The sequence below is a fragment of the Vicugna pacos genome, chromosome 1 (genome assembly GCF_048564905.1).
Source record: "Vicugna pacos chromosome 1, VicPac4, whole genome shotgun sequence".
In the NCBI taxonomy this organism is placed as follows: Eukaryota; Metazoa; Chordata; class Mammalia; order Artiodactyla; family Camelidae; genus Vicugna; species Vicugna pacos.
The window spans coordinates 49049228-49067164 of NC_132987.1; the positions used below are offsets into that span (position 1 = coordinate 49049228).

Genomic DNA, 17937 nt, shown 5'->3' on the forward strand with positions numbered 1-17937 from the left:
AAGCTATACGTATATAATACATATATAAATATTCAACTGGGTTTACATTGCATTTTTAAAGTTCAGTTTCCAAAGTTTAGATATGTTTAGCTTTACTATAGACTGTAGTCTCGAAGTGTTGATGGAAATCAACGACCAGCTGCAAAGTTCAGATCCAGTATGCCATAGAATACATCTAGCCATGGCTTAAACCAAATGTTAGCAATGAAATATTTAGTAGCAACTGTTCTTTTAAAAGAAACATTTTAGATAATTAGAGTCATCTTGTAATATCCTTATACCCAGCTGTCAGCTTTTTACTTTTTCTGCCAATATTTCTGGAACTGAAATCAAGAAAATGGAAATTAAGGTACCACACTTTGAAATACACTAAACACTTGAAAAACTGTTATATCTTATTAAGATTTCCAGATAGAGTTCCTCAGTTAGTGTTTCAAAAGATTTTTATAAAAAGCAAATAACTGTAATAACCCTCTCCAGTATTAAACTGAAATACATTAGTGAATAATAGCATTTGAGAATTGCCTCTGTTAATAGTCACTGTACTTGAAGATTATTAAAGTAAATTTGGGCATTTGAATTTCATTTTTAAACATTTCTGCTACTGTTTCTTAATTGTGTTACCATGTTTAATCAGCATCTCACTATCCTTCCATTCCCCCTTTCTTTAGCTTTTGTTATTACTTTTCTACTTTTAATATATTCACATGTCCATTTGCTGTTACATCAACTTTCAGTAATATTCCTGATTCCCCTACTATGTTAGACAATGATGATAGTACCTTATTTTTCCTTTCAGGTCTTCTCCCACCCTTCCACAGCACATTATGTATGCAGTTACTTAGTACATTGTCAAGTAGTGTGGTAACTTTTACATTCTGTTCTATGACCACACTTAAGTCTTCTTATGTTTTGACTACAGGTAGATTTTAATAGTTGGAGTTAATGGTATTTACATTAATATGATTATGTAAAAACGTTTCACTCCACAGCCAAATAGAGTGCTAAGATTAGATTTCTTTATATATTCAGCATCATGAACTACACAAAAAAATTCTTCTTATTAAGATGACATGGTTCTTTTTTTATACATTCTGTAAGTTGCTCAATACTGTGCTATTTTGCTTTGTATTTTGAGCATAATTTTATTACACATTTTGTTGTTTTTCCCCCCCTAACATTTCAAGTTGCCTTTTTTCCTGTTTTAAGGATAAGCATATGCATTCTTCAGCGTGTCGTTAATACTTCATGACTCCCATGTTTTTAATTTGTTCCTTAGAACTTGTTGTATTCTTTTTTCTTACACTTTTTACTTGGGCCACACAGATTTCATTCCAGTTTGGGCTTATTACTCTCTATGATGGATGTAAAACTTTATCCTAAGATCACTTTTTCTTAGAATAAATAAGATTTATTATGTGATTTGGCCACTGAGTCGGTTCCACCACTTGTAGCATGTAATATCTTCTTTCTTGACCTCCACCTTTGGTTGGCTGGAGTAATAACAGCTCAGGTACCTTAGAGTTGGTACATGGAAAGTAAAACCCATGGAAATACCTTTGTATTTTCTTTACAACATGATTATTTGTTGGCTATAAAATTTCTGGTCCAAATATTTTCCAACAAATTCCAGTAATTACTAGTTTTTCACTTTTATTGATGAGAAAAGTTGCCAGTCAGATAATCATTCCTTTGCTATTACTTATTCCACCACCCCACTAAAGCCTTTATTAGGCTCTTATCTTTATCTTTTATTGTCTAATATAGGTTTTTTTTTTTTTTTTACATTTAGCTGCTCAGTGGTCCCTTTTAATCTGAACATGTAAGTCTCTCCAGCTCAGAAACTTTCTTCTTTTATTTCTTTAATTTTCTTTCTTCCATTTTTCTCTTACTCTAGAGTAAGTATTTGGTTATAGACCTCTCTTTTATATTCCCCCTGACCTTTTTTTTTTCAATTTATGCCTTTTAGTGCTATTTTGCAGCAGTTTTTGTTTTTTTTAGTTTTGAAATTCCAGTAGGCAAAATGTTTTATCATTTAATTTGCATTTTTATTATGAATAAAGATAAGCAATTTTATTAACTGTGTTTCTTTTTCTGTGTTTCTTTCGTATCCTTTGTCCATTTTATATTGAATTGTTTTTATTTATACAGCAGGGATTTCTCCCTTTGTCAGTTATATGAGTAGCAGATAGTTTTTATTAGTTTTTCTTTTGTCTTTGCCTGTAGTGTTTTTCTCCTACATACAGAAATTTTTGTTTGTTATATAGTTGCATTTATCAGTCTTGTCTTTTTATGGCATCTCCATTTTACTCAGGAAAAAATGTCCTTGCACATATTAAAAAGGATCATCTCATGTTTTCTTATAGTACTTTTATGGTTTCATTTTTACATTATATTTGTTATTCTAAGTAGAGTTTATTTTAATGTAAGGGGTAAAGAGGGAACCCACTCTTACTTTTTTTGCAAGTGTCCAGCTACTTGATCCAAATGGTCTTTTCCTTATTGATTTGAAATTACACCTTTATCATATAATACATTCTTTGTCTATTTAAAAATTTTTTTTCTTTTGATCTGACTCTTTTTGAACTGTATCTTACCATTGTAATTATTGTAGTTTTAGCATATGTTTTCATGTCTGCTAGGGCTAGACTCTTCTCTCCCCCGATTTTTCCCCTCCTCAGATTTTTCCTGGGTTTCCTGCCTTGCCTTTTTTTTTTTTTTTTTTAACATTTTTTATTGATTTATAATCATTTTACAATGTTGTGTCAAATTCCAGTGTTCAGCACAATTTTTCAGTCATTCATGAACATATACACACTCATTGTCACATTTTTTTCTCTATGAGTTATCATAACATTTTGTGTATATTTCCCTGTGCTATACAGGGTAATCTTGTTTATCTATTCTACAATTTTGAAATCCCAGTCTATCCCTTCCCACCCTCCACCCCCCTGGTAACCACAAGTCTGTATTCTCTGTCTGTGAGTCTATTTCTGTCCTGTATTTACGCTTTGTTTTTGTTTGTTTGTTTGTTTTTGTTTTTGTTTTTTAGATTCCACATATGTGGAAGCCTTTTTTTTTTTAAACATTAGAGTCAGCATGATTAATTCTGTACACCCAAATCTTGTTGGTATTTTATTGCAATCATGTTAAATGTACAGATTATTTAAAGAGTAATTTTTAAGTCTTCCTAACCAAGAATGTGATATTTTTCTATTCCTTGAAGTCGTTTATGTTTCTCAAGAATATTTTAAAGTTTTCTTTGTATATCTTAAAGCAATAAGAATTCAACTTTTTTCTCCCCTCCAAGTAGCTAGTCACTTCCACCGGGACCATCTGTTAAGTAATCCAACCTAGTACCCTAATTAGAGACTCTGAGTTCTTTCCTATACAAAGTTGCAGCAGTGACTTCAGTTCATTTCTGAAGTCAGTTCTGTTCCATGGGTCTATATGAGCCAGTACTATATATACTATTTTTGTAACCGAAGCTTTAATGTCTATTAAGATTTGTTTCTTCTCATTACTTTTCTTTCAAAGATTCAGTGTATTAAAAGCTATTATAAAAATTAGGTACACTGTTTTATAGGCTCACACACACAAAGAAAACTAGACTAGTCTCACTTCAGGTATTATTTATCCTAAATAAAGTATTAACTAACAGATTCAATAGTCTGTTAAAACACACACATACACGCACACATGTACACACACCCCACAATCAAATGGCATTTGTTGTAGAAATACAAGGGTCATTTTAATTTTAGGAAATCTGTAACACTTATAAATGCACATATTCTCTCCCTCCCTTCCTGCCTCCCTCTCTCTCTCTCTTAAATACACACACACACACAGAAATACACACAAGCTTAGAAAATAGTAATAGAAGTCTATTCCTTGATATATTAAGTAAGAGTTATCACAAGCCAGAAGTTTGACTCAGGCTTAATAATGAAAGATTCACATTCCATTCATGTTATGAATGATGTTGGGAACAATCAGCTATTTTCTCACCTTTTTTTAACGTTAATGTACAATACTAGTTAAGTTAAATAAGGGAAAGAAAATGAGTATAGTAAGAAAAGAGGAGACAAATTAATTATAATGTGCAAATTTTACTTTTTGTATTCATTTCTGCCTTTCCTAACTGCCCACTCATATCCTGCTCCCCAAAGTGTAGCCAATGTTAATAACATGTGGTTAATTCTAGCAGAGGAAGTGGGAGGGAGTATAGGGATATATATTTATGTACAATATTTTAAATCCAGATTTTTAATCTTTTTATATAGAATTATAATCAACATTTTCTTGTTTGTATCTTCCAAGTCTGTCATTATAGTCCTCTTTTAAATTTTTGTGATCAAAACAAATGTATCTTCCAGTAATGATAGTGTGAAGGTTGGGTGATTCCCTTCCACAGAAAACAAGCATAAGAAAGCTGGAGTAACTATATTGATATCAGCCCATGTATTTTAAAACAAAGAATAATACTAGAGATGAGCAGGGATATTTCAGAATTATAAAAGAATGAATACAGAAGGAAAATAGAAAAATTTTTGAATATACATGCACTTAATAACAGAGGCACAAAATATAAGAAGTAAAAACTGACAGATCTGAAAGTAGAAAAATAGGCAGTTCAGCATTTGGTTTGAGATTTCAGTCCCTTCTCTCAACAGTTGGTAGGATAAGTAGATAGAAAAACAGAATATAGAAGACTTGAATAAAGCAGTCAACCAATTCGACCTAATTGACATCTACAGAATACCACACCCAACAACACATACACTATATTTGAAACAGTCATCAGGATGAGCCATATTGTGATCCACAAACATAAAATATGTTAATAAATGTGAAAAGATTGCAATTATGCAGTGTGATTTAAACTAATTTAAAAGAATTAAATTAAAAATCAATATAGAAAGATATAATGCAAATCCCCAAATATGTGGAAACTGAATAATGTATTTCTAAGTAACCCATGGGTGAAAGAAGAATTCATAGGGGAAATTAGAAAATAGTTTTAACTGAATGAAAATAAAAAGAAAACATATCAAAATATTTGATATATAGCTAAAGCAATGCTAAACAATTAATTTAGAGTTCTAAATGCTTATACTAGAAAAGAAAGGTCTCTACAATCAGTTATCTAAGCTCCTGCCTTAAGAAGCTAGAAAAGAAAGAGTAAATTAAACCCAACATAAATAGAAGAAAAGACATAATAAAGGTCAGAGCAGAACTCAAGTAAATAGAAAATAAAGAAATCAATTAAATGAAAAGTTCATTCTTTAAAAAGTTCAGTAAACGGTTGATCAACTTTTAACAAGAAAAAAGGAGAGACATAAATTAACAATGTTAGAAAGAATAGATATTATTACAGATACTATAGATTCTTAAAAAGTTAATAAAAATATTATGAACAACTTTACACTTATCAGTTTGACCACGTAGATGAAATAGACAGATTCTCTGAAAAATACAAATGACCAAAATTGACTCAAGAAGAAATAGAAAATCTAAGTAGAGCTATGTAGAATAAGCAAATTCAGTTAGTAATTAAAAACCTTCCACCACCAACAAAAAAATTCAGGCCCTAATGGCATAGCTGGTAATTCTGTCAAACACTGAATAAAGGAAAAATACAAGTCCTACCCAAATTTTCAGAAAGTATATGTGTAAGGATAACATTACAACTCATTTTAAGAGGCTAGTATTACCCAGATACCAAAGCCAAAGACATCACAAGAAAAGAAAGCTAGTAGCCAATATTCCTCATGAACATAGACACGGAAATCCTTAACAATATAATAGCATATTAAATTTAGCAATGTATGAAAAGGATAATACATTATGGCCACGTGGGATTTGTCCCCAAAATTGAAGACTGGTTGAACTTCCAAAAGTCAATTCAGTGTAATACACAATGCTAATAAGACAAAGTCAGAAAACTGTATGATCATCTCAATGGATACAGAAAAGGTATTTTATAAAATTCAACACAAACACATAGTAACTCCTAACAAACTAGGAATTGAAGGCAACTTTCTCAGGTTGGTAAAGAATACCTATGAAAACACGAATAAAATCATACTTCATGGTGAATGACTGTATGCTTTTCCAGTTAAGATCAAGAACAAGGCAAGGATGTTTGCTCAACTTAAACTCCACTTTTACTCAGCATTAAACTGAAAGTCCTAACTGATGCAGTAAGATAAGAAAAAAAAATGAAAGGACATACAGAATAGAAAGGAAAAAGTAAAACTTTTATTCATAGATGATATGTATGTAGAAAGTTCTAAGAAATCTGCATTTTTAAAACTATAGAATAGATGAATTTAGCAAATGTATAGTTTACAAGGTAGTAAACAAGAACTAATTGTATTTCTGTATACTAACAGTGAACATCCAAAAGTGAAATTAAAAAACAAACCATGTTAGCATTGTATAATTATTTAGAAATAAATTTATAATTACTTAGAAATAAATTTAACAAAAGATATGCATAATCTGGGCACTGAAAACTATAAATTTTTGCTGCAATAAATTAAAGACCCTAATTGAGAGTCATACCATGTTCTTGAATTGGAATACTGAATATTGTTAGGATGGCAGTTCTCATGAAATTGATCTGTAGAGTCACTGCAGTACCAAAACCTTGTTAGTCTTTTTCATAGAAATTGAAAACCTGGTTCTACAATTTACATGGAAGTACAAAAACATAAAGTAGCTCCCCTCCAAATTTTTTAAGTACAAAATCTAAGGCCTTATAGAACCTGACTCTTTAGACTTCCTGTAAAACTAAAGTAGTCAGAATAGTACAGTATGAGAGTAAGGATAAACATAATGATGGATGGAAGAAATTTGAGAGTCTAGAAATAGAACCATGCTTAATATAACTGATTTTTTTTCCAAAGACACCAAGGTAATTCAAGGGGAAAAGAATAATCTTTTCGAAAAATGGTGCTAGAATAACTGGATATGTATATGGAGGGATTAAAAAGATTCTCAACACTGTCTTTACACTAAACTCCAAATTTCATTCAAATTGGATCCTAGACCTAAACATAAATGCTAAAAACAACATGCAAAGTGAAAGAAGCCTGACACAAAAGATTACATACTGTCTGATTCCATTTAGATAAATCTCTATAGACTAAGCACAGCTTTAGAGACATAGACTAGATTAGTAGTTACCTAGGACCTGGGGTAGGAGTGGGAATTGACTGTAAAGTCAGAAAACTTTTAGGGATGAGTAATTAAAGTGTTTTAAACTTGACTATAGTAGTATTTTTCACAACTGTATATGTTTACCTAGATTCATTGAACTGAATTTTAAGTTATACCTCAAAGCTGAAATAAAAAATAATAAAATATAGTTTTAAATTACTACTGAAAGGTTAATAGAAATCATGTATTATCCCTCTTTTCCTCCTATCTTCTTTCCCTAACCTGTCTTGTCCTATGTCATTCTTCAAAAAAAAACATTGTCAACTATTTTTGCTACTTCTGTTTACCACCTTATAATAATGGGGTATACTGCTATCTCTTGGTCCACCAATATTCAACATCCATTGATTTCCTCTTATAAAGTATAATTTTAACTTTCTTGACATCTTCCTTCTCCTTATCTTGCCATCCAGATATTTAATGATTACTGGTTAAATAGTAATTTTCATTATGGTCATATAAATGTTGTTCAACAATGAAGCAAAAAGTGCATGTGATTATGTCTTTTCTAGTACAACTTTTATTGTTGTTACTTTAATTAAGTAATTGCCATATTTAAAAAATTTACTTAGTTATGGTTGCATTTCAGTTTGTCTTCTCAGAGGCTTCAATCCATCTTTGTAATAATTTTCACCTCTAAGATGATTAGCTTGGTTATTTTCCTAAGACACCTTCCTAGAACCTTCAGTTTTTCTAATTTAATCTTGACTACTCCCTAGGTCTGTTTCACAGCTCTTGTCATGAGGCTTCTCTTTTGTTTCATCCTGGAAATTACCTACACCTGCTTCCTGTGTTGGAGCCTTGCTTTCCTGTGCCCTGTACTTTCATGGTATACTCCCTCTTGTGGCTTCCTATAAAGGGATAACTGAAGGGTGGATTTCTTGAGATTTTTGCATTTCTGAATATGTCATAGTCTACTTCTGCAGTTATGTGATATTTTAGGTGAGTGTAGAATTCTAGATTGGCAGGCAGCAATTCTACCATTGAACCACCAATGCCCAGCATAGAATTCTAGATTGAAAATCATTTTTTACTCAAAAATTTGTAAGTATTGCTGCTTTAATTATCATCTAGCTTCCAGTTTTGCTGTTGAGTGGTCCAGTGACGTTCTGGTTCGTGATCTTTTATTTCACTTTTTTGGTGGGAGGGGTGTTGTTTTTCTCTTTAGAAGTTACTATTATCTTCTCTTCGTATCAGTTCAGTTCTTGGAAGTTTTCTTGCTTTACTTTTTTTGATATTTTCTCTTCTCTACTTTCATTGTTCTTTCTGGAATTTGTACAAGTCAGATATTAGACTTCTTGGATTGCTTTTTCTAATTTTTTAACCTTTCTTCCCTATTACTCATCTCATTCTTTTTAATTTGCCTTCTGGAAAATTGCCTTGACTTTAAACTTTAACTGAGTTTTTTTTCAGCACTTATTCTCTGATTGTTTTCTTATCGGTTCCTCTTCTGATTAATGATGCAAATTTTCTCTTATCTGAGAATATTTTAATTAATTTCTTTGACAGTTTTCTTCTGTCCCGTCATTCTCTCTGTTTCTCAGCACTCTTGTTTTTGTTTCTGTCTTTAATATTGGAGACTTTCCTCAAATGTATGAAGATCCTTGGCTGTCATTCATATTTAAAAGGCATTAAAAGCTGATTAAAAGCTCTGAGTTTGAGGGCAGAACTCTTGTCTGTTGGTGGACTGTGATATAGGAAATCCCTAGATGTCATGATCTTCTCTAGGTAAGTCAGTTTGGGATCTTCTGGAGAAAATCTACCTTCTCCTGTGTAGGACTGCTTATGTTGTAGAGCTTTACTGAATAAAGGGGCTTTGGATCTTACATAATCCTGATTTTTAGTAATAACTTTACCCTTACCTATTTCGGTGTCTATTTAAGTCCAAAGTTTCTTGGATTTAGTTTTTCCAGAAAGTATGCCTTCTGATTTCCGAAGGATTAGGAAGTCTTTGACTATGCTAAGTGTTGGAATTCTAGTAGTTTCAGGTATTTCCTGCTCCTGAACTGTTCTGAGGTTCTGTAAGAATTGGCTTGCTTCCTGTCTGTAGGCACTTAAATTTAATATTTCTTATCTCACTTATTCTTTTGTTCCCTATCTTTATAAATTATAGTTTAGGATTATAATTTTCTAGCTTCATCAAAGAAGGTGTTTGTTTTTTTATTCTTAGGAATGATTGAGGGTACAAAGGTCTTTACTCTATTTTGAAATCTGAAATCTATCCCCCTTTCTTTTTTATAAACACACTGTTTCGCAGCTCTTCTCCCACCTCCTTACTATATCTTGGTGATCTTTTCATATCAGTACTTACAGATCTACATCATTCATTTTAATAGCTGTATGATATTTCATAAAATGCTTTACTATAATTTATGTAATCATTCCCCTTAATGAATATTTTGGTTGTGTCTAGTATTTGCTTTCATAAACAATGCTGCAATGAATATACTTTAACCTAATTTTTGGTGAATTTTTACAGATGTATGCATAGTCCTAGTAGCGGCATTGCCTAGTCTAAGACTGTGTGTCTAAAATTTTGAATCATATTGTCAGTTTGTCTTTTAGAAAGTTTGCATTCCTGCTAACAATCTGTGAGTGCTATTTTTGCAGTAGTGGGCTTCATCAAACTTAAATTTTTTTCAATCTAAGTAAAAAATGGAAATATATCCTTGTTTTTATTTGCATTTTAATTATTTTCTTAAGCTTATTCATTTAAATTTCCTTTTCTGCAGAATATGTATTTGTAATGTTATCTTATTCATCTTTTTCTTATTGACTTGTCTGAGCTATTTGTAAATTACAAAAAAAAAAAAAAAATTAGCCCTTTGTCACATATGTTGCAAATACATTTTCCCTGTTTACCAGTGGTCTTACAATTTGATTTATGTTACTTGCCCAAAAAGTCTTTGACTTTTTAGTCATCTTTGTCCATATTTTTCTGTATGACTTCTTGGTATTGTAACATTAATATATAAATAAACCATAGTTTTCCTTTATAGGAACAATAACCAGTTATATAATGGAAGAGAAGAACCCATTCAAAAAATTAACAAAAAGATCACTTATCTAGAAATAAGCTTAATAAACCGTAACAGAACTTACATAAAGAGATCTTTTAAAACTCTACTGAGAAGGCAAAAATTTCTAGGACAGGGTACAGATAGTACTAATCATGAAAGAAAATTAGATAAATAGGACTTTATCAAAATTAACATTTTTTGCTTATCAAAAGACATTGAGTGGGAGGGGAGAGTATAGCTCAAGTGCTGTACTCAAGAGCACATGCTTAGCATGCACGAGGTCCTTGGTTCAATCCCCACTACCTCCTCTAGAAATAAATAAGTAAACCTAATTATTTCCTCCCTTCTAAAACAAAGACAACAGGAAGATGAATAGGCATACCACAAAATAGAAAAAAAATTATTCTCAGTATTTACAGGTGACAAAAACCTTGTATCCAGAATATATAAGAACCTGAAATGAACATTTTAAAAAATCAACTACCTAATATAAAAATGGGTTAAAGACATAGACATTTCATAGAAGATATACAAATGGCCAATAACACATAAAAATATTCTCGACATGAGTCATTAGTAAATGCAAATTAAAACCATAGTGTTTTAGTTTGTAGAGATACTACTATATTCCCACTAGAATAGCTAAGATTTAAAAACTGGTATCACTAAATAGTTATGAGTGTGTAGAGCAACTAGAACTTTCATTTATTTCTGGTGGGAGTACAAAATGGTCAGCCACTTTGGAAAACTGGAAGACAGTTTCTTATAAACATAACATTTACATTGTGTGTCCGGAGTTGACCAAGACCAGGTGTGATGGTTTGCTAGGAGGACTCAGCATGTCGTCATACTCATGGCTATGATTTATTACAGCAAAAGATACAAAGCTCAGTCGGCAAAGGGAGAAGGTACATGGGGAGAAATCCAAGGCAGACAAGGTGCAAGCTTCCAAGGGTTCTCTCCCAGTGGAGTCATCCAAGATACACTTAATTTCCCCAGCAAGGAGGAATGTGTGAAATGTAGCCAACAGAAAAGCTTGTTAGAGATTCAGTGCACAAGTCTTGCTTTAGAGGCTGCTCCCTCTGCCTAGCACATACCCATGTTCCAGAAGGAAAGCAGGTCTTAAACATAAACCGTATTTTTTTCATGAACAGTTTAGGTACACTGAACCACTCTTATCAGTTAGGAGATAGAAATGCCCTCAGTATCCGAGATCCAAGTTCTCAGACCCTAACTAAGGGCCGGCTTTGCAAGCAGGCCTTTTTAAGGATAAGCAGTCAGTCTATACACCATACAACCCAGCATTTCACTCTAAGTATTTACCAAGAGAAATAATGGTATATGTCCACTAAAACAAAAACAGTAAAAACTGATGTAGGAATGTTTATAATCAAAACTCGAAAAAGCTTATATCTTCAACAACTGGAGAATGGATAAACAAATTGTAATAAATTTTGGAATAATCCTTAGTGATTTAAAAGAACTAATTAGTGATATATTGACAACATGGATAAATCTCCAAAACAGTGTATTAACTGAAAGAAGCCAAACACAAAAGAGTATACACTGTGTGATTCAATTTATATGAAGTCAAGAACCAGTAAAACTACTCCGTAATTACAGAAATCAAAATTTGATTGGGGGCAGAGAGAGAAGTTAATTGGAAAAGAGCATGAGGAAACATTTTGGAGTAATCTGTATCTTGTTTTGTGTGATGGTTACACAGATGTAAAAAGTTAAAAATCATCCAGCTTAACACTTAAGATGTGTGCAGTTTATTGTATGTTAATTATAGTTCAGTTAAGTAACTACTGATGAACATTGAACAATACTTAGAAAAGTGAAAATACATACTTGAATAAGAAGGTTATCTTGTAAAAATGTCAATTCTGTCTTAGTATAAATCAAAGTGTTCTTAATTAAAATATGACCAAGTATTGCTTGGAGCTTTGTATTTGAACCTAACAAGGTGATTCTAAAGTTCATCTGGCATTGAAAACCAAGTTTAATGAGACTGTGAGGAACTATAGGGAAGATATTTGGGTTGAGTTTAAAGGATCAGTTTGATTGAAATGGCAATAGGGGATGGAGATAGAAGAAAGATCATGAACGTTATTTACAAATGCAAAGAAAATTGAAGAGAAAAGATTGATCCAGTAGGATTAGAGCTTAGAGTGTGAGGGAAAAGAGAGTAAAGGCAGAGAGCATTGTTGTAATGGTTCATGAAGCTTTGAGTTTGAACTATATTCTGTAGATTCTAGAGATTCATCATATTATTTTAACTGAGTAGTGATATGATTAGATGTGTGTTTTAGGTAGTCAGTTCTAGTGATACTGTGGATAATCAGTTGGGGAGAGGAGAAATTATATTGTGTATGCTTTCAGGGCTTTTTGCCTTAGTTCATACTGCCCACTTAACTGGCTCTGTACCTATCAGAAATCCTTTTCGTTCACTGTCTCCCTTAATAGGACACATATACACACACACACTTTCTCCTGTAATTATTACATTCTACCTGTAGATTAGAAGGTAATGGGCGGAGGGGCAGGTATAGCTCAGTGGTAGAGTGCATGCTTAGCATGTACAAGGTCCTGGGTTCAATTCCCAGTACCTCCATTTAAAAAGTAGTAAAAAAATTTTTTTAATAAATAAATCAACCTAACTGCTTCTCCTCAAAAAAGAAAGATAATAAAGGTGAGCATTCTGTCCTTCTGACCTTCATTTATAAACATATATGAATGATTGTTTTTCCTCTCTTTTTCATCACTTATCTCTTCATGTTAATTTCCAGCATCTTGTAGAAGGCAATTGCTTAATGAATGCTTATTGAACTAGAAACAAATCAGTGTTCCATGTGAGAACTTTTTAGGATCTAATAGTGATACAGAAGATGGCAAAGAAAAAAAAAAAGGGATGAATTTGAGGGCAGGTTTAGTGGCTGGAAGTGATATCATGTAAGAGGAGTTGAGAACTCCAGAGGTTCTAACCTTGCAGATTGAGAGTGGTGATGTCGTGAAAAATGCCCACATTTGACTAATGAGCAGAGTAAGAGGTACCAACAAAAGAAGCAATTTAAGGAGGCCAGAAAAATATCATAGAAAGATTATTTTGACTTTTTATTAGGATAATTTGAGGGGAACTTAAAATTGTTTATAAAATCAATAGTCCCTTACCCTGGTAATTTTAACTCTTCAATTTTGAATGTATTTCAAGATGAGATATAACATATGAACCTGAGAACCTCTTGACATTTAACCTTGTAGAAATGTCCACTTTTAGAATGGTCTCATATATATTATAGTGACTTTGTAATACATGCTCAAATAGTAAGAGAGAGAGAGAGGATGTGTGAGTGAGCACATGTGTATATGTGTCCGTATTTTGTCCTGGGAAAATGACATCCTAACAAAAGAACAGTTCTGAAAGCAGCTAAAGTAAAGGTTGTTTTTCTGTCACCACAAAGCAGATATGGAGAGTAGTAAAAGCAGACAGATGGACAGTTCTGCTAGTTTTGGAGTGTTCTAATAGAGAAAAGAAACATTCTGTTCCATTTACTCAGAAAATGAATTTCTAGGCTAAATTACTGGTTTCAGTAATAAATTTCCTATTCTGACCAAAGAAACATAATTTTTTTACCCTAGGGATAATGACTCATGCTCTTTTCAGAATTTTGCTTTTGTGGAAATTAAAGTGCAGTCATATATATGGCACTGTTATTTGGATCTTAGTGTTAATGATACTATTACAAGTAAACTAGTGATGGGTAAGAACACTAGTATTGTAAGGCCAGTTTAACAAAGGAACCAAGCACAGGTTTTAATTAGTTGATTCCTGGAGATATAAAAGTAGATTTGTTTGTTTGTTTACTTTCTTTTTCTTCCTTTTGCTTTTTTTTTAAATGGAGGTACTAGGGATTGAACCCAGGACTTTGTGCATGCTAAGTAAGCATGCGCTTTACCACTGAGCTATACCCTCCCTTCAAAACTAGATTTAAAAAAAAAAAAAGAATAAGCTAATTGTTGTGATTTTGTTTATTATGCTATAAAAATAGAGCCCATACTTTTAATCTTTTTAGAAAAAGATATTTCATTGTTTTGAGGACTTTGTGACAGAAGATGAATTTCTGACTTCCAAAAGAGACAGTAGAGATACTTTAAATAATTTCTTTCTGCCTATTTTTTTCTTATACCATTCAAAATTGGTTGAGACTTCCAAATTATAATTGCATAGGCCATAAAGCAACTATCAAATAACAGAGATTATTAGTATTGACTACATGAAGTTAAACGTCTATGTTCCAGTTTTAGTTTAACCTTAATCTTGCAATTTAAGAAATAGAGGTTTAAATGTACTCCTTATCTAATAGATGCTCTCATGCTGAATTTTCATCACATCAAGATTGTCCATCAGTGTATCCATTCCTATAATAACCATTATTGGACACAAAACACACAAAAGTATGTGTTAATGTCCCCCACAATGTCTCTTCAACCTAGAACTTTCTCTTATCTCTTCACTTTAATCTTTGCAATCATTCCCTTTCTTGAGGTACTGCTTCCTAGTGAAGGTTTAGAACTTTAGCTCTTTAAGGTTGCTTTTTCAAACCTTCTTTTCTATTTCCCTCTGTGCATTTATTTTAATTTCAGCAAAATTAACTAATGAATCATTATGGGTGAAGCAGTTTGGGGGATAATAATTTAATGACTTATGTTAAATAACCAGTTTAAAAGTTTTTGTCAGTCATTACGTATTAAGGAAGCACTTAACTTACTGAATTATTATAATGAAATTTATTGTTTAACTGATTGCCTTCAGTGGCCAACTGATGATATATTTGCACCAATGAATAAAAATGAAAATATTCTACAGACTGATCACTTATGTTGATGTTTATACAGCTACACTGGTTTCAGTTTGTCATTCTCATTGCTCTAATTTTTAAGGTATGGTAACTGTCATTTCCCACATACTTGATACATTGTGCTATATCAAGTCTAAGTGAATAGTAAATATTTGAAAGGACAAAGTGAAACGCATCTACTAATATTTCTCTTCCATCATTAAATGGATTCTGAAGTATCTTATCCATATTGTGTTGGCTAAAAATACTGAGTTTTTTAAAAAAGTATCTGTGCTTACATGACTCTGCATTGTTGTTGCTATCATTCGTAGGACTGCTGCTTTCACAGCTGGGCTAGGTGATGCTTTTGCTGAAATTAAGCTACCATCCCTCTGATTCCACTTCTGGGAGATTTGTGTTCCTTTGCTTGCCAGGCAGCTATCCTGCATTATTCCAAATTTTGCTTCTTTAGTGAAGTAGTACTGCTTTTACCAGAGAGCAAATACTGAAGTGTGATAAATCACTATTAAAGTTGATCAATAATTGCTTGCAATGGAATTTTTCACCATTATTCGTGTAATACTAAAGTATTCTGTTATTGTCAGAAAATGGAGCAGATATCAGAATATAATGTTATTGTTTGGTCTTTATCATTAAAAAAGCAAATTTTAAAAATCAAGTTTCTACTGTATTTCATGTCTTTCATCTAGTGTCGTTGCATCCCTCTTGAAGTGTAGTGTTACCTGTAGATAGAGTTGGGTGGTATTCACTGAACAAATAACATAGTATCTTAAATTCATTAGAGTATAGTTTGAAGAAAATGGAACATATTTGCAAGTAGCTCTTTATAGGTTTATTTAAGTTCAGTAAAACTTGGGAATACTTGTTTTGGCCAATAAATTTGGCATGTGAAATGAGCAGATTAAGAATAGACATTATGTGATCATCTTAAGTGAAATTTAGTGAAATAAAATTTCAATGCCCTATGTATTCTATGCTTTGCATCTGTTGTAAAAATGTCAGTAATATATCAAAAGATACAGTATAAGAGAAAGAATACTTGAAGAGATTACAATAATGGCTTCTAAGAAAGGAAATCAGTTCAAGGACAAAGTCTGAGGTTATGATATTGGGGCAAAAGGATAATAGCAAAGTTAAATAAATAAACAAAAATGTCAGGGAGCTACATATTGATGTGATAACCAGAGTTATTCAGTACATCTTCAGCCAGATTTATAAGTACTTTGTAAAACTAAAATATGTTTTCATGACACTGTATTACACTGATGCTTAATTTTGTGGGGTGAATGAAACTAAAGGCAGCGTCCTCCTAGTATTTTTGGTAAAAGTTCATTGGATAGTACCTGTTTCCACAGAATATACTACTAAAATTAGAATGCCGACAGAAGACTAGCATGGTCCCTGTGTAAGGTTGATACATTCAAGACATACTCCATATTTTTAAATTAACATTTTTCTTTGATTCACTTACCAGCAGGCTGTTTTCCTGCCGCAAAGCAAATTGATGAAGTCCATTTGCACTTTCTCCTTAATTTCTAAGTATTGGCAAAATCACTACCATGATCATTGCAGCACAGTCCAGATCTTATCATTCGATTTTGAAAATACTGTCCTTGCAACAACCAATTACAGCAATGATATATAAATATCTGCTTTGTTCATTATTTGTGCATGGTAGTATGTAATCATAGGCACAGATATGGTAGCTGCAGTTTTATGACGCTTGCCTCAGGAAATAGGGAAATCTATTGGAGACCACAGACATAATGAAGTTTTATGATTGGCCCCTCATTCTCTCTCCCAGATCAATTTGGCCTTTGGTAGATAGTACAAATCTATTAAATTTGGAATATTGAGTTGGTCAAAAATGAAAATAATACTCCAAAGCAAAGAGACCTTTTATGAAATATATCTGGATGCAGTTAGGGGAATATTTCAAGTCTGCTAATACCCCCAATCAAAGTTGCTGGCTCCAACTTTATTGGTCCGAATTAGAGTGAAAATTTACTATTTTGGTATTTGAGGTTTTTTTTTTCTTTGTGGATATTAACTGCCTCTTCTGTGCAAGGAAGATAGAGCAACTCATTCTACTGAGAAACCTGTAGCTGACCCAAGGTTCACTTTGTTTATAATGGGAGCATAAGGTTTGTTATGCAAGACTCATCTTTTCATCATTGTCAGGAAAGACCATAAGGTTAATCAGTGGGGTGCAGACAAGTTTCAATACATCCAGACACTAGAGGGGTACCACCAGAAGGAATACTAATTGCCTAGGAGTCCCTAAATTATGTCTTAATCCTGTGGCATAAGGAAATAAGGTAGCTATTCATTCTTGATAAAGAGAGGAAAAGACAAAAGAGGAACAGTGTGAAGCAAAAGTTCCTCCACCCTCCGCATAATAGCAGGAAAACTTGAAAGAACACTGTTGAGGTATTCAAAGCTATGGAAAGGCTTATGAAGGCATTATACATATTCCAGAAAGAAACAAAAATGAAAGAGGAAAAACCATTTGATAAACTGCAAAGAAAGAAGTTCTCATTTGTGAATGACTTATGGAAATATCTTGCCTTCAGCTTGTTATGGGTCTTTAAAAGAATCAAGTTGAGTGAACCAGAAGGCTCGTTTCTAGTGTTACCTTTTTCTAGATGTTTCTAATTTAATTAAGATGTTTAATCTAAATATTCTTAAATTCTTTAATGAATTTATCTAGATGGGCCCTGGATGAGGTACTCTTTTGTCTCTTCTTTCTCCTTAGATCACTAGAAATAACTATTTTCCAGATCAGCCAAGTCCAGGATAGTTGTTAGCTTCAGTAGGGTAAGAAAGAG

The 17937-nt window shown here is 32.4% G+C and overlaps 1 protein-coding gene and 1 pseudogene across 1 annotated transcript in view; both read left to right on the forward strand.

The window, feature by feature from the left end:
• The window catches only part of PIK3CA (phosphatidylinositol-4,5-bisphosphate 3-kinase catalytic subunit alpha), a 74949-nt gene that overhangs the window by 17721 nt on the left and 39291 nt on the right, over positions 1-17937 (forward strand). The window lies entirely within an intron of this gene.
• LOC116282890 (U6 spliceosomal RNA) lies at positions 16454-16551 on the forward strand (annotated as a pseudogene).